Here is a 22,975-nt window from a genome sequence, read left to right as displayed (position 1 = left end):
TAGAACAGTCTTTTGGATTCTGTAGGGAAAAGCAAGGGTGTGATGATATGAAAGAATAGCATTGAAACATGCATATTATTTTATGCGAGACAGATTGCCAGTCCAGGTTCGATGCATGATACAGGTTGCTTGGGGCTGGTGCACTGTGTAGACCCACAGGGATGGGATGGGGAGGGAGGTGGAAGGGGGGTTCAGAATGGAGAACACATGTATACCCATGGCTGATTCATGTCATTGTATGGCAAAACCACTACACTATTGTAAAGTAATTAGACTCCAATTAAAATTTAAAAAGTCATTAAACATAAAGTCATTAAAAAATAAAATGGGAATAATAATAATCTCTGCCATATATACTAAAAATGACTAGAAGAAGTAATACATTTATAATAAAGTTGGTCTGTGCTTCATAAATATCAGCTGTCATTTTCTGGACTCTTTACAGATAATAATGTGATGTAAGACAAACAAATCCAATGTGGTACTTTTACTCTGTGTGACTCATGAGAAGTTAAATTGCTCAGTCGGGTACAACTCTGCGATCCCATTCACTGTAGCATACCAAGCTCCTCCGTCCATGGAATTTTCCAGACAAGTGTACTGGAGTGGGTTGTCGTATTCTTCTCCAGGGAATCTTCCCTACCCAGGGATGAACCCAGGTCTCCCGCATTGCAGGCAGACACTTTACCCTCTGAGCCACCAGGGAAGCTCGTATCTTCTTTCTATTCCATGTTTCCTATAATCAAGAGAAGAGATTCTATTTAGTGAGAAATTGCCATGGGATAGGTATTGAAAGTAAGCACTTCACAATGATTTTATGTTTGAAAAAAATCTCCACTTTTGTTTCTCTCCTTACACACTGATCCTTACTTCCCAGTCTCCCAAACAACCTGGCCTCAACTATTCATTTGTGATTTTTCACTCTGAGTATCACTTCTACCTAACAGTCTTCTAGTCTATGTCCATACCACCCTGAATGTGTAGATCTCATCTGAAAAGTCTTCTAAAAACTATTGCCTATGTTAACTGGACCTTATTTGTTCTCTCATAACAAATAATTGCTACTTCCATCTTAACATTTCCTCAGAAAAATTGTCTGTTAAGTTAATCAGGGACTGTTGCCTTTTTTACTAGGTTAACTATCCAAACTAACACAATTCTAGACTTACAGTCAATGGTAAGATACACTGTTGCATAAATATATACTTATTCATTTGCTTATGCGTTCAAACCTATCTTCTATACTATTTGGATTTTATCTTGAAACTGCTCTGTCACTGGTTTTGATTGTTTTAATTTTATATGTCCTTCTATTTAAAATGGAGGATTTTTTTTCTTTTTTACATTTGAAACATTAGTTTCGAATAAAATTATGCTAGTGAATAAAGTTTGTTAGTGAATAAAGTTATGCATACCATAAATTTAACACCCCCTTTGTCTATGTTATTATTTTCCTTGCTGGCCATTCTGAACTGGCATCTCTTCACTGCTTTAGCTGTCAAGCAGATGAATAGTTGCATCCTTCTTGGTGACTATTTTTGCTTTTTTGTTGAATCTGGTAGTAAGATACTTAAACTGAAGGTCAAGATATTTGTATAGATGAATACACAATTTTCACAAGCTATTCACCTTAAAATAAATAATAAATATTTTCACATCTTTAGAAGATAAATACACAATTTACACCTATTTAATTTCAAATCACCATATTTGTGTAACTCCAATCTTTCAATCTGTCTTTATTTTGGATAAATTCTTACTATTTAGAAATCTCACCTATATAAAATAGCTTTATGAGTGCACCACAGTTTTAAATCAGTTTCCAGCAAACTTTTATGGGTCTTTGTTTTCTCTAACTGATAAAATGTCTGCAAAAGGCATCTTTTTATAGACATTATTGTATGATTTCACAATAATTTCTGAAAATAATCTTTTAAGGAAAAAGGAGATACTTTTGTACACATTGAACAAGTTATCATCTATAAACTATGTATCACTTTTTCTTTCAACTCACTATGTGAACTATGTAATTGTATCTACTCTGATTACTACAAAGTATCATGTGCCTTTTTTTTAGGATTATTGACACCTGTATTTGATACAGGCTTTGGTCATTGGGTCTTAACTCATGCATTTTATACCATGGAATATTCTTTTGTCCAGTCTGTATTTAAAGTTTTCATCCTTGTCTTTCACAGATTACGATTTTTCTTCCCTCTGAAATTTCTGATTCTTCAATGCTTATTTGCATACTATTTTAAAGCTGTGGTACATATACACAATGGAATATTACTCAGCCATTAAAAAGAATACATTTAAATCAGTTCTAATGAGGTAGATGAAACTGGAGCCTATTATACAGAGTGAAGTAAGCCAGAAAGAAAAACAACAATACAGTATACAAATGCATACATATGGAATGTAGAAAGATGGTAACGATAACCCTGTATGCGAGACAGCAAAAGAGACACAGATGTATTGACAGTCTTTTGGACTCTGTGGGAGAGGGCAAGGGTGGGATGATATGGGAGAATGGCATTGAAACATGCAAATTATCATATGTGAAATGAATCACCAGACCAGGTTCGATGCATGATACAAGATGCTTGGGGCTGGTGCACTGGGATGACCCTGAGTGATGGGATGGGGAGGGAGGTGGGCAGGGTGTTCAAGATGGGAAACACATGTACACCCATGGTGGATTCAAGTCAATGTATGGCAAAACCAATACAATGTTGTAAAGTAAAATAAATAAATTAATTAATTAAAAAATTGAAAGTAAAATAAATAAAGCTATGGAATGTTAAAAAAAAGAAAAAAAATAAAACCAGAGTTTAAGGAATTTCTAATTCTTGATTTGGTTTAGTAGTTGTTCCTCAACTATCACATCAATGCTTGACTAATATACTCAACTATTTCTTAGGTTTAATCTAGTAATTCTATGATTTGGACCTCTTATCAAATTGAATAGAAAGCAATTTGCTTTTCAATTTCCTGGTGAGATTCAATTGGTCATATGATTGGCTCACATTTGTTCTGTTAAAATATTACCTTTCTCCGGAGGTTAGGACAGGATAATCTCTTACTTTATGACCAGTTATTATAGTAAAGCCTGAAGGTTTATTGTAACCATCATTGGAAAGGACAGATGACAATGGTTTTTCTAAAAGAACTTTGACATTCCTAGGAACTATAGAGACACACCAAAATAACTGCAATAGATACTTTTAATTAAAGGAAAAGATTCTCTTTTCAGTATTCCTAATCCATTATCCTCCAACCAATGACATCTAGAGTTTCACAGGATAGTATGCTCTTTCTGTACTCTCCGGGGCTAATCCTTATTCCAAAACATTCTTCAATTATTAGTCATTAATAAGAAATGTTTGAGAGACAAAGTTCAAGAAAATGCTTTGCATCTTTCAAAAACCTTCATATTTTTAAAAAGTGCAAGGATAAGCAGTTTTGTCAATATTATGATCTAAATATTCATATTAGGTGATTTTAACATAGATACACATTTTTTTCTCTTTAAAAAGAAAAGTGAGTATGGCAGAGATAATTTTTCAATGCATAGAAATTCACATTAAATTTATGTAAGCTATAAAAAAAAATCAGCATTCAAATATAAAATGCAGAAAGATCTCTGAATCTTCATGTAATAATTAAAACATGCTATATCTGATTTTGGTAGAAAATAAGAGAAGAAATAATCAGATTCACTGAAGATGAAAGTAAATGCGATGTCTATTATACTTACTCTTCTGAGAGTTAATAATAACTTCAGCTGATTCTTTAACAAAAATAGTCTAATAGCCTAATGTGATGAAGAGAATCAATTAGAAAAAGTTTGTGTGAGACTTTCTTTTTCAGCTTATTACTATACTTACCCTGACTGGTGCTGTGGGAAGATCAGGGTAACTAGAATTGAGTTTTTTCATCTCCGACACACTGAGAAATTTTCAACCTGAATACTTTGGTTACCTTTATGCCTAGCAAATATATTCTATCTCGGACTTGACTGAAAGTAAAATATTGTTCAGCTATTTCCCCCTCTTGCTCTGAAATCACTGATAAGTGATTTCTCTGTAAGTGGCTTTTACACTATTAAGATTTATATTTGATTTATTTGCTAAACCTCCAAGTAAATAATAAGCAACTTGATCCTTGGTGACCCAGATTCAAATATGACTAATGAGTCTCCTTTGTAATGAACTTGGGCACACATCCTGAGAGATGAAGTAGGTGGGCAGTGTCCTCAGAGACCCAAAAATACAACAATAGCAACAGGCTCAGTTGAAGACAAAATAGTAAAAAATACAGATGGTCAAGAAGTAGGAAGATGGTGATGATGACCCTGAATGCGAGACAGCAAAAGAGACACAGATGTATGGAACTGTCTCTTGGACTCTGTGGGAGAGGGTGAGGGCGGGATGATTTGGGAGAATGGCAGTGACACATGTGTATTATCATATGTGAAATAGATCACCAGTCCAGGTTCGATATATGACACAGGGTGCTCGGGGCTGGTGCACTGGGATGACCCAGAGGGATGGGATGGGGAGGGAGGTGGGAAGGGGGTTCAGGATGGGGAACACATGTACACCTGTGGAGGATTCATGCCAATGTACGGCAAAACCAATACAATATTGTAAAGTAAAAAAAAAAAAAAAAAAAAAAAAGAACAAGAAGAAGAAGTAGTTTTCTTTTCCTGCATTTTTTCCTTACGTATGGAAGATCACAACTTTACAACTTTATCCCACCTGCTACTTTTGTCTCAATCATTAAGTAAGATTACAAATTTGGAAAATATTAGAAAACTCAAAGTAGGTGATAACTCTTCTTAATATTCTATAAATATGAACATAATTATTTTAAAAATACCATTTTTATCTCCCCTTTGAGCACTCCTAAGAAGTGGCTATACAGGTTCATGGAAAGATAGTTTTCTTTTAATTCAAATAAAGATATGCTTTCTTTTCACAATAAATTTAATTGTAGATGCTTTCATATATACTTTTTACATTAAGATACTTATATTCTCTTTTCATAATAAACACTGGTGTGGGTGTTTGTGACTGCTTTTCAGTCTTCATATTATTTTCTTGGATTAATCCTGTGTACTTAAAAAAAAAAAAACTATAGTATATACACTAGTAATTTCTTGACCTCTTGGCTGGAAATGCTAATTTTTCTTGCATCTTACATAAAGAGGGATGGAGAGAGAGAACAAACAAGACAGAGAGCAAATAACATGTCAAATAAGAAAGCAAACAGTAAGTGAAAAGAATTAAACACTATTTTAGCAGTAATTATGGGAAATGCAAATGCACTAAACATTGTCAGATTAAACAGAAATCAAACCCAATCATAAACTTTTAATAAGACACTCATAATAAATTTTTTGCTTATGTGACATTTTATATAGGTACACACATTGGTATTAAAGGATAAAAGGAGAGATATATTGTGCAACATTTTTTAAAAAAGCTTTAGTATTATACTATTATCAGACAAAGCAAACTTTAAACTAGTTGCTGTTTACATGAACAACTGTTCATATCAGCTTTATTTAAGCTATTGTTGTCATTCAGTCTCTCAGTCGTATCCAACTCTTTGAGACTGCATAGATTGCAACACTACAGGCTTTCTCTGTTGCCCCCTTCTCCTGCCCTCAATCTTTCCCAGCATCAGAGGATGAATTAGTTGGATGGCATCACTGACTCAATGGACATGACTTTGAGCAAACTCTGGAATATAGTGAAGAACAGAGAAGCCTGGTATGTTGCTGTCCATGCGGTCACAGAATCAGAAATTACTTTGTGGTTGAACAACAATAAAACTTAGAAAAGTTGCCTGACAAAAATCAACATGCAAAAACATAGTACCTCTACACAATAGCCAGAAACAGTTAGAAAATAAAAATTCAAAATTCATATAAAAATCCTGTTATTAAATACATAGGAATAAACCTACCAAAATACCCTGTGAAAAGTCCATGAATATTGTGCAAGGCCTCTATACACTTAAAACTGTGAAATTTTTTTAAAATAATGAAGACACCAATGGGTTGGCTTTATACCATGTTTTAATGTATTGTAACTCTCAATGTTGTTAAGACATTAATTTCCACCAAATTGGCCTATATATTCAATGCAATCTTAAAATCACTAATGATAATTTTTGTTTACAGAAATCTCCAACACTTTTAAAGCTTTATGAAAGACAATGAGCTGAAAAGAACCAAAGTCACATTTAGGAAGCAGAAGCAAGTTGTTTGAATAACTATGTAAGTATCCACGCTCACTCGCTCAATTGTGTCAAACTCTTTGTGACTGCATGGATTGTAGCCTGCCCAGCTCCTCTGTCCAGGATTTTTCCAAGCAAAAATACTGGAGTAGTTTGCCATTTCCTACTCCATGGAATCTTCCCAAACCAGGGATAGAACCCACATCTTTTGTTTTTCCTGCATTGGCAGGTGGATTCTTTACCACTGTGCCACCTGGGAAGACCTTGAGTAACAATACTTAATATGAAAACTAATTTTAAAGCTACTGTAAATAATACAGTACAGTATTGATTCAGAGACAATATCAATGGCAAATAGATGGGGAAACAATAGAAACAGTGACAGACTTAATTTCTTGGTCTCCAAAATCACTGCAGATGGTGACTGCAGCCGTGAAATTAAAAGACACTTGCTCCCCGGAAGAAGAGCTATGACAAACTTAGACATCACATTAAAAAGCAGAGGCATTATTTTGCCGACCAAGGTCCTTATGGTCAAAGATATGACTTCCCTGTAGCTCAAAAAGTGAAAGAATCTGCCTGCGATGCAGGAGACCAGGGTTCCATCCCTGGGTCGGGAAGATCCTCTGGAGAAGGGAATGGCAATCCACTCCAGTATTCTCACCTGGAGAATTCCATGGACAGAGAAGCCTGGCAGGGTCACAAAGAGTGGGACACGACTCAGTGACTAACACACACGGTTTTTCCAGCATTCAGGTATGGATGTGAGAATTGTACCATAAAGAAGGCTGAGAACCAAAGAATTGATGCTTTTGAACTGTGAAGACCCTTGAGAGTCCCTTGGACTGCAAGGAGATCCAACTAGTCCATCCTAAAGGAAATCAGTCCTGAATATTCCTTGGAAGGGCTGATGCTGAAGCTGAAGCTTCTATACTTTGGCAGTCTGATTTAAAGAGCCGTTTCTTTAGAAAAGACCCTGACGCTGGGAAAGATTGAAGGCAGGAGATGGGGACCACAGAGGATGAGATGGTTGGATGGCATCACCAACTCAGTGGACATGAGTTTGAGTAAGCTCTGGGAGATGGTGAAGGACAGGGAGGCCTAGTATGCTGCAGTCTATGGTGTTGCAAAGAGTCAGACAGGACTGATCTACTGAACCACAACAACAATTAATGGAATTAAATGATGAAATCTGAAAAAGATTCACTTATGAAACAATTGATTATGACAGGGTTGCCACTGAATGCAAATCTTTTCCATAAATAATGCTGATTAACTTAGCTACTCACACACAAAAATATTGTTTCTTATCTCAAACCATAGACATAAGTTAACATCAGATGGGCAATTAGCCTTAATTTGGGAGACAGTTGAGAGAAGTTATAGATTAAAACACTGTTACCTACTTTCATGTATTAGGTTATGCAAAAATTTCTGAAATAAAAAAAAGAAAACCAAGAGCCCTATCAATCAAAAACAGAAGTAAAATCATGAACTGGTGTTCATAAAAATTAAGAAATTTTGCTTTTTAACTCACATAAAAAACAGCATAAAGATCAAGACATAATAGAGGATAAAAAAACTATAATGCATACTTTTGACAAGGGATTGATGGACAGAAGATTCATAAAACTTTCAAAAATAAATTAAAAAAAAAGAAATCTAATAAAAAGGCAAATTATTTTGGTAGGCACTTTACACAAAGGATGTCCAATATTCAAAAAGCATATGGTACGGTGTTCAATATCACTAGTTATGACTAAAATAAGTAGGTTTGACAAAGTTACACACTGGCAAAAATGTGGAGCAATGGTAACCTTTATCCATTGCTGATAGGAGAGTAAATTGGCACAATAAGTTCAATAAATAATTATTTGACAGTTGAACACACAGGTATCATCTAGCCTGTCAATTCCATTTCTAGTTCTATATGCTAAACATATGAATGCATACTTCTGCCAAAAAGCAATATAAGAAAATTCTTAGCAGCTTTGTTTATAAGTCATATATGAGAAAAGCCTAAGTTTCTATTGAGAAAATGATTAATGATTAATGAATTGTGCCATTTCTATTATTGACTACAACTTATAAATTAAAAGAATAAATCATTGCTGACATAAAGCTTGGACAACTGTACAGACATAATGTTGAGCAAACGAAGCCAGACTCAAAACTGTTCATTCTGTGCATTTCTATTCATATGATAATCATGAATATACAAAACTAATTATGTTCAGCCTTGTAAGGCAGTATAGCAGATTCATTTGGGAGTATATTGATCTGGAGAGGCATGAAAGAGATTTCTGTGAGTTTGAAAATATGCTATATTTGCATTTGTGTAATGTTTAGATCAAACCAGTTAATCCTAAAGGAAATCAATCCTGAATATTCATCAGAAGGACTGGTGATGAAGCTGAAGCTCCAATACTTTGACCACCTGATGTGAAGAGCCGACTTATTGGAAACGACCCTGATTCTGGGAAAGACTGAAGGCAGGAGAAGAAGGGGACAACAGAGGATGAGATAGTTGGAGGGCATCACCGACTCAATGAGTTTGAGCAAGCTCCGGGAGATGGTGAAGGACAGGGAGGCCTGGTGCGCTGCAGTCCATGGGGTTGCAAAGAGTTGGACGTGACTTAGTGACTGAACAACAACAAATGTTTACGTGGGTATCTATACTTACAATAATTCATGAAACTGCACACAGTGAATTTTTTTCTTTACATTACACCTGAATGTTTAAAAAATATTTGTGGTTTTAGAGAGACATACTGAAATATTATAGATGAAGTAATATGCGTATCTGTTTCAGATAATCAAGTAGGGGTTGAGAGGAATGGACCACTTTGTAGATGGGACAATATCAGCTATAAATTGATGCTTGAAACGGTGATGCATACGGCAGTGAGCATTATGAAATGTTGTGTATTTATAAAAGCTTAAAATTAAGAGAAATAAAGTACATAGCACATGGCTTGGCACAGAATAAGCACCTCAAAATATATGTTTATTAAAGTTTTTTTTTTTTTTTTTAAACACTTTTGGACATTTCAAAGAACTTAGGAGAGTACTTCTGATTGGGGCTGATGTCTTCAATCTTTCCCAACATCAAGTTCTTTTACAATGAGTCAGATCTTCACATCAGATGGCCAAAGTATTGGAGCTTCAGCATCAGTCCTTCTGGCAAATATTCAGCATTGATTTCCTTTAGGAATGACTGGTTCTCCTTGCTGCCCAAGGAACTCTCAAGAGTCTTCTCCAGCACCGCAGTTCAATACTATGAATCATATTCTCCTTGTCCTGAATCCCTGATCTGACAAACATTAGTTGTTTCCAAGCAGTGATCAATGAACTTAACAATAAAGAGTTGACTCTTTGGAAAAGACTCTGATCGTGAGAAAGATAGAGGGCAAGAGGAGAAGTGGGCAGCAGAAGATGAGATGGCTGGATGGTATCACCGACTCAATGGACATGAGTTTGAGCAAAGTCTGGGAGATAGTGAAAGATAGGAAAGCCTGGCATGCTGCAGTTCATGGGGTCACAAAGAGTTGGACATGATTTAGTGACTGAACGATAACAACTTTGTCAACCTGAGGGCGAGGGCATGGATGAGTCCAATAAAGGAAGTGTGAGAAAATTGGGCAAAGGTGCAAAAATGCTGTGGAAAAACATGAGTCACCAGAAAATCAGAGTTTTTGTAGCAGAATGAACTGGAGTAAATGCTGTGGAAAATTGAAACACTGAGTTGCCAAAAAGCTTTGCCTGTGCTAAAAAGAGCTTCCCAAGTTTCCTGAACTCATTTCAACCTGCTGCTCTTACTAACCCCTCAAATAGGAGTGTTGCTCTAAGAAGCCACATGGTTTAAATATGCAGATTTTCATTATCTATGTTAATTTATCTATATTTAACAGCTCAACTCTTTTTAAAAAGGAAAATTAGAGTTATGCTAGTAGGCCCAACATTTATATTTTCATTCAATAGCTCTTTTAATTTTTATTTCACAGATTGATTTTATTTATTCATCATCAGTCTTCTATTAAAAAGATGTATTATATTTTGTAGTTCAAGCTTGCTGTGAGCATTTTTATTATGTATTACTTATACGGATTTTAATACATGTAGGTTTTTCTTGAGGTGTTATTTGAAAATAACTTATTGAAAGTGTTTCTCTGGTAAGGTTTCCCTAAGTTAAAAACAAAATTTTTGGTCAAACACATAGAATTTGAATTCTGGATCTGCTACTAACCAGTTTGGTTAATCTGGTCTTTTAATATAAATATAGCATGAGACACATGTGCAATTTAGAATTTTCTAGTAGCCATATTATAAAATAAAAATGAAATTTTTAATAACTCCAGGATGTACTCAGTTGTGTCTGACTCTTTGTGACTCTACAGACTATAAGCCACCAGGTTCCTGTGTCCATGGGATTTTCCAAGCAAGAATACTGGAGTGGATTGCCATTTCCTCCTCCAGGGGATCTTCCCAACCCAGGGATCAAATGTGCATCTCCTGTATCTACTCATTGGCAAATGGATTAATTACCACTGAGCCACTCGGTAATCTTAAATCCAGTGCATCAAAATATTATTTCAACTTGATGTCAATATAAAGTTATTTTTGAGATATGTCACAGTCAAGTTCCTTGAAATGTGACTGATGTCTTATTTGACCTGCTTGTTTCTCAAGGTGTAAATTGTGAGAGTTAATAAATGCTTTTTCAACTAATATAGGGTCAAGAGGCCTGAATAGGGTCTCTTATGCCCTAGGACAGCAGCAGAGCCTAACAGGAAGAAGGACTTCCTCTTTTTCCTTGGTGAGAGTTCAGCCTATGAGTGATTGTCACCACTCAGCCAATGCAAAGTCATATACTCTTTGTTTACTATGGCCCTCCCAACTTCCTTTCCCCACTTTAAAAGAGTCCTCATTCTTGTGTGAGGACTTCTATATGGCTCACCATAGAAACAGGCTACAAATAACAATTCTTTTTGATCTTGAATAAACACTTTTTTTTTTTCCCTGCGGGAGAAGTAACTGGCAATCTTTTTAAGTAAGCAAAACGAAGAGATTCATCATAGGAGGCAGTGAGCCCAATCATACCTTTTTCAATAGTCACTGATTCTTTTACTGATGGCTTAACAAAGCTGAAAGTACACGGAAGTCCCTCTTCTAATCATTTTCTTACCAGCCAATGCATACTGTTAAAGATTAATGTATAGAGACAAATACTTATGTGTTGGATTGGCCCAAAGGTTCATTCAGAGTTTTCTGTGAGATGTTATGGAAAAACTTGACAGAACTTTTTTGGCCAATCTAATATATAAATAATATTTTTCCTCAAAAATTCACACGGAAAAATTGTTAGCACTTTAATTTCACAAGTTTTCTGTTTAAATTCATCTGTTAGTCTGGAAATTTAGAGTATTCAATATTGTAGGAGACTATTTTTATTACTCAGTTTCTACCTTAAGATATTACCATTTGTAATAGTTTCTTTTGTTAACTTAAAAATAATATTTTTATTGTTGCTCCTTGTGATGGTTATGTTTTTTTTAATGCCCTGGTCATGTATCCCTTCTAAACTATAAAAATGTAAAGGCAATACATTTTTAGCTTTTCTATTCTAATACTTGAAATGGTATCAAAAAACTATCTTGAAATCTAGAAAAAGGGAAAAACAATCATACACCTACCCTGTTCAAAATGCATAATGAACTTGTAGGTTTTCATTCTTGCATTTCATTGTTAGGCCTTTGGTAGTCTTGTCAGTGTGTAATGTCATTCTTCTGTTTCCCAGAAATGTATAATACTGTCTTTTTAAGAGAGCTGCTTGAAACAGTTTCCATACCAGGAAAGAAATGACTCAAAAGCTTAAAGATACATACTTAGGAACAAATGATCTTTTTATGAAAAATTTATTTCTTTACATTAGCAAATTCCATTAGATCTTTGAGAATAATGCAATTCTTTTGATTGCATCACCAAAGGCTTGTTTAACTAGCTTGTTTCTCAAGGTGTAAATGAAGGGGTTCAGCATAGGAGCAATTGAAGTAGTGAGCATTGTAACACTCTTATTAATACCTGAGTCCTTATTAATAGCTGAGTCCTTTGCTGAAGGCTTACCATAGATGAAAATACTGTTTCCATAGGTGACGGAGACTACAATCAAATGGGAAGAACATGTGAAAAATGCCTTTTTCCTTTGCTGGGCAGAAGAGAATCGTAAAATGGTCTTGATGATGTGTATATATGATAGAACAACACACAGGAGTGTCATGATAAAGGTCAACACTGCACAGACTATGATTTGCTTTTTAAGCCATGTTTCTGAGCATGAGATTTTTAGAAGGGGGACTGCATCACAGAAAAAAATGGTCAATAACATTGGAGTCACAGAATTCCAGATGTGGGCCCAGGCTAAGTGGAGGGATTATGATCAACAAGCCAGCCATCCAGCAACAAAGGATGAGTCTTCTACAGACCATGTTGTTCATGACAGTCATGTAATGCAGGGGATTGCAGATGGCCACATATCAATTATAGGATATGGTAGCCAGGAGAAAAAATTCAGTTACACCAAAAAGATCAGCAAAAAATATTTGACTGATACACTTATTATATGATATTGTCTTGTCACCTGGAATTATCTGGGAATACAAGCAGATATAAATGAGATTTCTAAGAAGGAGAAATTTTGCAGGAAAAAGTACATGGCAGTTTTCAGGTGAGAGTCTATGAAGATGAGGGAGATGATTGTCAGGTTCCCAGTTACACTCAACATGTAGCTGAGAAATAAAAAGATGAAAATCACAATGTTCAGCTGTGGATCATCAGTAGTCCCAGCAGGATAAAAGTTGTGTGGTTTCTCATCACTGAATCCTGACTTCTACTCAATCTGCATTTACAATTCAAAAATATTTGATATGCATAGAGTGGTTATTAATGAAGGCAAAACTATGCAAACAAACTCACAGCCATTAAAAATTCTTGTTTGCAAATATTTTCAGTACGCTGGTATCCTAGGTTCCACAATTGTGTATTATTGATCATTTCAGGGGAGATTAAAAAAATCAGAATTGCTTTATCTATATCATACTATGGAATATTATTGGTGCTTCTTCCTCATTACATTTTATGTTTTGTTTCCACTTTATATTTTGTCTATGTCTTGGATTTGATTTTCCCTTTATATTTGGATTTAGCTGCTAATGTTTTGTGAGAGTAAGGGTTTTTTCTTGTTCACAGACTGACTCATAAAGCTGAATTTTAAACTTTCATTTTTACCGTCATGTGTTTCCTTAAAATTTTGTTATTGAAACAGTTGATCACAACTAGTTTGTCTCACTAAATGCATTCCACATCCAGTACTGAATATGTTGAGTTCTAGGATTACAATTTTAAAAGTCTATGTTTCCTTTAAACAACTTCTTTCTTACTCACCTATGCCCCTGACTCTACCTCATAATTTTCTCATAGTTTATCTCCTAGCTTATCTCATAATTATCTCATAGTTTAAAATTACACTAATTTCCTACTGTGGTACAGAAGACAAGGAATATTTTGATGACAAATATGTGATGTAGAATAACTATGTGTTGGGTATAAACATATAGGGATGTAAAAAATTATTGCAATTTTTTTGGTTTTCAATCTGTTAAGGTTAAGACACATTCCAAAGTGCTATTATTAATATTACTAACTACAAAAAATTCAGGTTAAATTCTTAAGCATATTCTTCAAGCATGGCTTGCTTTCACTGTGACTCAGTTATGTCATTTACAAAGTGGAAATAATATTATTATCCTAATGCTGAAAAATAAAATGTTAACATTTAGAGTACTTATGAAAACTGCCTGGCAGAAAATGAGTAATAAACAAATTTTAACTATTTCAGTGACCTTGTCAACAACAGTTTTCCTTTTAGAGACCATACATTCAATCATCAATACATTGTAATCACATTTTGTCACAATAAATCTAATGAAGCAATTTATGCCAAAGTTCATCTTTTTTTGGCTGCTAGAGTTCAGGAAACTTCACAAGAATTGTCTAGTTTTAACCACACAGTAGTTATAGAATTCTCTCATAACTCACATTAATCCCAACATGTTTTCCTGTCATCTTTTGGCTTTCTAATATCTAGACACTTTTTTTTCCCCTTGAACTCTATGGTGATAGTCCTTAGCATTTCTTTACTATTTTCCTGATTTTTTTTAATTGAATACATTTGACATGTAACATTGTGTAAATTTAAAGTGTATAGGGTGTTACTCTGATGCCTTTATAATTGCAACATGATTGCTCATGTAGTGGATACGTATCACCTTATATATTATAATATAATATTGCTATCAATATGTACATTAGATCTCTTTGATTTACTTACTACTCATTGCAAGTTTTTACCCAAAGCTTTACTTCTTAACATATATACTCTTTTTGAGTGTTTTCTTGAACTTATCTCCAAAATGATTGATCTTCAGTCATATACCCAAATGCACTGCAAATATAATACTTCCAAAATGAAACTCTTGACTTCTCACACTCTCCTCTTATTTTTTAATAACCAAACTGGTATTTTGTACTTCTTGGACCTTTGTTATATACTTGATGTTGAAATAGATACTTCGCATAGACTATTGATCTGGAATAGTCTTCCCTCCAGGCTCTTTGTTTCCCAACGCCATCTCTGTTCCCAGTCTTGAATTTTGCTGGACAAGCACATACTCAGCCACTTGTTTCATTTTTTAGTTTCCAGGTGTATTAATTTGTCATGGTATACAAATTAAGTTATTTTTAGATGATCTATTATTTATTTGTAGCTCAAAATAATCTTATCAACAAATATATACCATCCACGATTAAAGTGCTCTGAAAATGATGTTTAACTGATACCCACATTAGAATTTCCACTGATAAATTTTGTACAATCAGGAAAGACTAATTTACTTGAGACAAATATTACCCAAGCCTCAAAAAATGTAAATGAAATGCATAATTTATAATACTTACATTCTGACAGTTAATCACAGCTTCTCTCTACTAGTTACTTAATTACAACTATTCTTATAGCTACAACTTGAAAATGAATATAATGCAAATAGTATTAGAAGTATGAGAATTTCTGGTTACTATTGATTGAATGGGAAACTGAGGGTGAGATGGTTGGATGGTTTCCCCGATTCAACGGACTTGAACTTGGGCAAACCCTAGGAGATGGTGAGGAACAAGGTAGGCTGGCATGCTGCAGTCCGTGGGGTCAATAAGAGTCAGACATGACTTGGTGACTGAACACCAACAACAACGCTGATTGAATCTGGTCACTTCTACAGTAACAGCAGCTTGGGAATGCATAATTTCCTTAATTTTTTTTGTCTTCAAATACATCAACTTCCTCACAATAGATGTAGTGCTAAGACAAATCTAAGAAACAGCTTTAAAAAAAGAAAATAAAAACTTTCAATAAGTGAGAAGAAAAGCAGGCTCAAAGGAACTCCTAGTAGTTTTGGACAAGCTGATGTTCTGAACTATTATGCTCAGAGAGAGGATTTTTCCAGTGTCACCCTTAATATTTATTTCATTTGCTGAATCTGCCACAAAAATTAATAAATAAGAGAGTCCTTGGTGACTCAGGATCAAAAACTACTAATGAAGCATCTGTGTAATCATCTTGTATCTTGTGACCTTTGGGTAAATGAAACAAGCAAACTAGTATAGCAACAGAGGGAAAACAACCTTTAGAGACAGGAAAAACAACAGAATCACTTTACAGACGGGGAGGACAACTGACTTTAATTAAAAACAAAACATAGTCCAGTTTCTTTTAACTAATTCTTGTGTAAGGTAAAGAAGATAGATCTCTCTCTCTACTTTTCTATTTGCTATAAAATGAATATATTATATATTGACATTTGATGAGACATATGACAATGAAAAATTAAAGTGAAAAAGAATAAAGGAAGAGGTAATAGAGGAAATGAAAGGTAACAATTTGGAGCATGTCCTTCCATACTTTTCTATACTCCTGCAGATATATCCGTGTGTATCACATGTAATAATTACAAATGCATGAACATTATTAAAAATACTTCCACACTGTGGTACTCAGATTGTCACAGTTATTTTACACTTGGGCTTCCCAGGTGGCTCAGTGGTGAAGAATGAACCTGCAATGCCATAGTCGTAGGTTCAGTCCCTGGGTTGGAAAAATCCCCTGGAGAAGGAAATGACAGCCTACTCCAGTACTACGCCTGGGAAATCCCATGAACTGAGGAACCTGCTGAGCTACAATCCATGGGGTTGCAAAGAGTTGGTGATGACAGAGTGACTAAACAACAACAAGACTACACTTAGATATTTGTGAGCCTATTTATGTCTCAATAATTATTTGCATGCATCATTTTAAACCTATTTAATTTCAGTTCACTGTATTACTGTAACAACAGCATTTAAATTCAAATTTATCATTGTTGTAAATAAATGTTGCTTCCAGTTTTACCATTGTAAAATATCACTCTATAGATAATTATGATGTTTCTAATTACCTTTAATCATTTTAGCTTCTTTTATATTTTCTACAATTATAAAAATATGACAAGAAGTTTTTAAAAAATATTTCTGTATATTGTCTGAAAAACTGGATCAAAGTAAAATTTCTCTGAGATACTGAGATACGTACTTAGAACTATAATCTACTAATAACTAATAACTAGTATGTTCCTTCAAGTTATGTATATAAGAGTATCTTTATGCATACACTCGATATTGCTTTTCCTTTAAATAACTATTACCTTTATTCATTTGTGGACTAATGTAGGTCAAGGCTGGGTTGCAGATTGAAGTAAAATTTACATACAATAGGTGGAACCTTTAAAATATTTTAGCTAGTGAATTTTCAAAATATGTACTTCCTTAATCATTTATTTTCATTGTAAAGACAATAAACATTTCCATATTCCCACAAATTTCCATCATATCCTTTGCTAGTAAACTTTTTATTTCTAGGCAGCCAGTGATCTTTCTGTCATTCTAAATCAGATTTGATTTGCCTTTTTCTTGTGTTTCACTTGAATGGAATAATCATGGCATTCTTCCCTTATAATTTTTTAATATTCAATTTTACTATTGCATATATAAGTAGTTCACTTACATTATTGAGAAATATCCATGATTTAGACATATTGCCACTTTGTTAATAGTTTTTTTTTTACCTGTTTTGTAATTCATTTTTTCCTTTCTTTTTCTTTTGCCCTCTTCTTTTGTCATTTGATGACTTTCTATAGTGGAATGTCTCCTTTTTCCCTCTTTTTGTTTTGTTTTCACTGTGTACAGTATATTTACTTTTATGTTGAAAATGTATATTCTTATAAATGCACCCAAAATAAACAAGACCTGACACCAAAACAAGATAGAATTTACAAGAGTGGAAAATCACAGGTTACTCTTTCTCATAAGTGTAGATGTAAAAATGAAACAAAATATTGAATCCAGAACTATATAAAAAGAATAATACATCATGACCAAGCAGAGTTTGGACCAGAAGTGCAAGCTTAGCTTAGTATTAGTCAGTCAATGTAACAAACGACATTAACAAAATAAAGGAGAAAAAAGTCATCTCAATACATGCAGAAAAAGCGTTTATCAAAATTCAGCACACATACATGATATCCTCAGAAACTAGAATTAAAAGGGAAATTTTCCAATCTGATGAGAAACATGCAAGAAAAACCTACAATTAACATCATATTTTAACAGTGAAAACGTTAGATGCTCTCCTCTATTGTTAGGAACAGGACAGGATATTCACTCACATAACTTCAGTTGAGTACTAGTTGAAGTTTCCAGCTATTTCAATAAAGCAAGAAGAATTAATACATAAAAAGATTTGGAGTAAGGAGGTAGAAATGCTTTATTTCATACATGATTATGTACACAGGAAATTCTAAGGCATTTATAAAAAAATAAAAAAGACTACTGAATTAATATGTGAATTTAATAAGATTTCAGATGCAAAATTAATGTACAAAAATAAATTGCATGGCAAAACCAATACAATGTTGTAAAGTAAAATAAGTAAATAAATTAATTAATTTAAAAAAAGAATAATAAAAAAAGAAAATGTATGAGAAAAAAATTGCATTTCTATACACTCAAGACAAACTTGAAAATGAAATTTTAAATACCATTTATAATAGCATAAAAATCAGAAAATAATTAGAAATATATTTGAGAAAATATTTGTAAAGCTTCTTCACTAAAAAAATTGCTGAGGTACATTTTATTTATTTATTTTGAGATACATTTTAAAAGACTCAAACAAGTGTGGAAATAAGTCACATCTGTGGGTTGGCAGATTCAGTGTTATTTATCAGTTCTTCCCAAATTGATTTCTAAATTCCAATGCAATTTCAATCACTATCCCAGCTGGATTTTTTTTTTTAAAGAAAAACTGACAAGCTATATGTAAAATTGTTATGGGAAACGGAAGCAGCTGATATCAAGTCAAATCAATCTTGAAAATGCTGCAGAATTTACAGTACGTAGATTCAAGACACTTTAAAGCCACAGTGATAAAAACAGTGAGGTACTGGTGAAAAGATCAACACACAGATAAATAACATAAAATGGATCAGCCAAATTCACAGATACATGGCCTCCTGATGTTGACAAAGACACTGGAGTAATTCAACGTGTAGGCAAAGATTTCTTGGGACACACAATCCAGCATAAACCATAAAAGGAAAAATTGATAAACTGGATTTCATCAAAATTAAAACTGCTCTTCAAAAGACATCGTTAAGAAAACAAAAATGCAAATCAGAGGCCGGAAGAAAACAGTCACAATACACATATTTGAAAAAGGATTTCTATGAGAAAGCACTGAGGTAGAAACTGTTAGGCAGTCAGTGTAGAAGTCAGAGTCTTTGCCCTTTTTCTAATTTCAATTTTAATTCTCACACACAAGTGTTTTGGCTCCACTAGCCTAAATCTGTATTTGTCCCAGTTTCCAGGCATTCAGAGGAATGTCTTCCTGGTCCAGAGGATCATAAAACATTCAGATCCAGGACAAGACAATCGTTGATGCCTGTCCAGTTTATCAAAGAGAAACATTCTGGGCAGACAATTCTCTCCTAAACACACATCTGTGCTATGCTGGGCTTAGTCGCTCAGTAGTGTCCGACTCTGCGGCTTCATGGACTGCAGGCCCCCAGGCTCCTCTGTCCGTGGGGATTCTCCAGGCAAGAACACTGGAGTGGGTTGCCATCTAGCCCCTAAATAATGGTCTGGGGGTCTTGAGAAAGGGTCAAGTGATGGCGTCGATATGTCTAGAAAAACTGAGAAACTGGGAGATCCAAGAAAGCCATAAAAATGACAAACTGGACATTGCAACATTTAAACTGATTGATGAAAAATTACACATATCTGGGCCCGAGCCAACCAATAACGAACAGATCAATTCTAATAAAGATATAAAAGCTGCTGTTATTCCCATCTTTGGGGGCTCTTTACCCCTTCTCAGTGTCTATGCTGAGGGCTTTGTGTCTTTATCCTTTTAAACATAAACTTTGCCTGCGTGAGTGTTTGCGAGTTTGTGAAATTCATTCTCTGCCTCCTGAACAGAATCCCGTTTCCCATTTCAGCCCCACCAGATGTTCTCCAGCCCAGAAGCTGTCTGAAACCCATCTTTTTGGGGTTTTATGGAGGCTTTATTATGTAGTGATTATTGTTTAAATCATTGATCTCTGTACATTGAACTAAATCTCCAGCGAGTACCCTCTCTCTTCACTGAGGTGAGGGATTTCAGTTCAGTTCAGCTCAGTCGCCCAGTCGTGTCCGACTCTTTGCGACCCCATGGACTGCAGCACACCAGCCCTCCCTGTCCATCACCAACTCCCCGAGCCTGCTCAAACTCATGTCCATCGAGTCGATAATGCCATCCAACCATCTCATCCTCTGTCGTCCCCTTCTTCTCCTGCCTTCAGTGTTTCCCAGCATCAGGTTCTTTTCCAATTTGGGGACTGTAAATTCCAATCCTCTAATCAATTGATTGATTTCCCTGGCAACCAGGCTTCATCCTAAGGTGATTTAAGGACTTCCCTTATCTTCTCATTAACATAAGCTAAGATATCTTTATTGCTCTCATCCCTTAAGAAATTCCAAGTGTTTTAGGAGCATCCTGTTATGAACTGGATGATGACATATATGTAATTTTTTTTAATAAGTCACAAAATCACACAGCCCAGTGATCTTTATTGTTCATGATAAGGTAACAGTACCAGTGCCATGATTACTGTGTTGATTTCTGAGCCCATTTTGTTTTTTGGAAAATATACAATGGATATTCTGATGATTCTTTCATAAAATTTCAAGGGTGAAGCATAGACATGTTGTAAAAATGTAAAATCTGAAAGGAATAGCCCTTTCAATAACAGTAGGTATGGATGAATGATGGGTTGATTATCATGTACAGGAATATTAACTAGCATCAAGGTTTAGATCTAGGTATTCACTGAAGTCATATTGATAAAAGCTTGTCTCTTATCTGAAAAATGTATATGTGTGTATATTTTCTGAAAAGATTTTATTGTGGTAAGAACACTTTGTGAGATCTACCCTTTTAACAAATTTTTAGTATAGAATACATTATTGTTGATTATAGGTACAATGTTGTAAAGCAGGTCTCTAGAGTTTATGGATTTTACTTAACTAAAATTTTATGCTTTTTCATTAATAATTCTCCATTCCCCTGACCCTTTCAGCCCTGTTCCCTGGTAATCACTATTCCAGTTTTTAATTTTATTGACTATTTTAGAAATTTCATGTAAATGAAATCATGAATACAGTCTTTCTGTATCTGGTTTATTTCACTTAGGATACTGTCTTCAAGGTCCATCCATATTTTCACATGTTGCTGAATTTTCTTCTTTTTGAAGGCCAAGTAGTATTCCATTGTGTGTATATACCACATTTAATTTATCCATTAATCAGAAGGAAGACATTTAGGTTGTTTCTACATATTAGTTATTGTGAATATTGCTACAATGAACATGAGTGTGCACACATCTCTTTGAGATCCTTTTCAGTACTTTTGAATATATACCGGGAAGTGGGTTGGTTAAATCACAGAGTAGTGCTATGTTTTATTTTTTAAGGAAACTGAGTGACTATTAAATCAAAAACCAAACAAAAAAGAAAAAACTGAAGGAAAAAAAGAGTGATCCAATAAATAATGAGAATATATATAAAATACAGGGAAATAGAAGTTGTAAAAGACTAAATGTGAACACAGAGAGGCCTGTAGGTTCAAGAGCATATAGCATAAATTGTAGTGAATAGAGGAAGTGGTTTCAGATGATGATCTGTGTAAGCTTCTTTTTCTAGGAAATGTAGTAAATAGTTTCTGTTCCTCCAATGTATAACCATTCATATCATTTAAAAATGCAATACCTTTATGTACAGCTTTTCATTTTTCTTTTGAAAACATTTGTAAGTTTCCAGGATTTCATACATCTGGCTGTTTTTATATTCTTTATTTCTTTTACTTAATTTTTGATGTGTGCTTGCCTATTTTAGAGACATTGTGTGTTGGCATTTCAACATATGTGTCTGCATCTGGCAAGCTTTTGCAATACCAAAACACTTAAATTCCTCAAAATAGTTATTATCCATTCTCACAATTTTCCCTTTCATTTCTTTCTTTCTTTTTTTTTTTTTTTAGAAAAGCTTATAACATTTAAGAGGCTTCCCAGGAGGTGCAGTGGTAAAGACTCTGCCTGTCAATGCAGAAGACACAAGAGACACCAGTTCGATCCCTGGATTGGGAAGATATCCTGGAGTAGGAGATGACAACCCACTACAGTATTCTTGCCTGGAAAATCCTGTGGATAGAGGAGCCTGATGGGCTAGAGTCCATGGGGTCACAAAGAGTTAGACATGACTGAGCCTGTATGTATTACTATTATTACCATAATGTTTAAAAGTTTTGTTATTAAAAATTCAACATGCATTTTTTGTAATTTTTGTTTTAATGTTTAGTATTTAGTTTTGCTATAGATTAATTGATAATAGGTGCCTGAGTTTCTTTCTGGGCTCTCTACTCTCTTCCCTTGATCAATGTGTCAGTTTTTGTGCCTGTACCACACTGTTCTGTTTAGCTTTTAGTATTTAGTATTAGTATTTAGAAAAATGCTATTATTATTGTCATAATTATAAAGGTTTATTATTCTCCTTCATAAAAGTGCTTATTTTCTGCAAGTTAACTTTTGCTTTATTTAACATAGTATTGCTTCTGTTCACTCCCAAAGGTACATGGGAATAAAATTTTGCTAGTTGTTCTCTGTTGTACCTACCCCAAAGAAATTACCTAATACATATTTGTTATGTGAATCAATAAATAAATCATTTAAAAGTTTTTCATTTGAAAGTAATTTGAAAAACTAATGGCAACCATTACTTATTCTTTCTCTGGAAAATGTAAAAATTTATCAACTTACTGTTCTCTCTTGGTAGGTCTAATTTGGTGCTATGCTTCTGTTTTACCTGTTGTGTTTCATCTTTGATACTTTTAATTTGGAGGTGAAGCTAGGATTTAAATTTTTAAAAATTGCTAACCTGCTCATAAATGATGTTTCTGAAGAAGTTGTCACTAGACCAGGATGAATGAGAGTGTTTTGAGTAAATACCCTGATGGCAAAACTTCGTAAGTTCAGTATGTGTTTATTTGGCT

General features: G+C 34.3%; 1 pseudogene; it reads right to left on the bottom strand.

Annotated features, from left to right (window-relative positions):
- Positions 1-12,190: 12,190 nt before the first annotated feature.
- LOC122680014 lies at positions 12,191-13,119 on the bottom strand (annotated as a pseudogene).
- Positions 13,120-22,975: the final 9,856 nt, after the last annotated feature.

This window comes from Cervus elaphus, chromosome 22 (genome assembly GCF_910594005.1).
Source record: "Cervus elaphus chromosome 22, mCerEla1.1, whole genome shotgun sequence".
Taxonomy (NCBI): Eukaryota; Metazoa; Chordata; class Mammalia; order Artiodactyla; family Cervidae; genus Cervus; species Cervus elaphus.
Note: the sequence above shows the minus strand (reverse complement) of the source record. Positions and strands in the feature narration are given on the sequence as shown.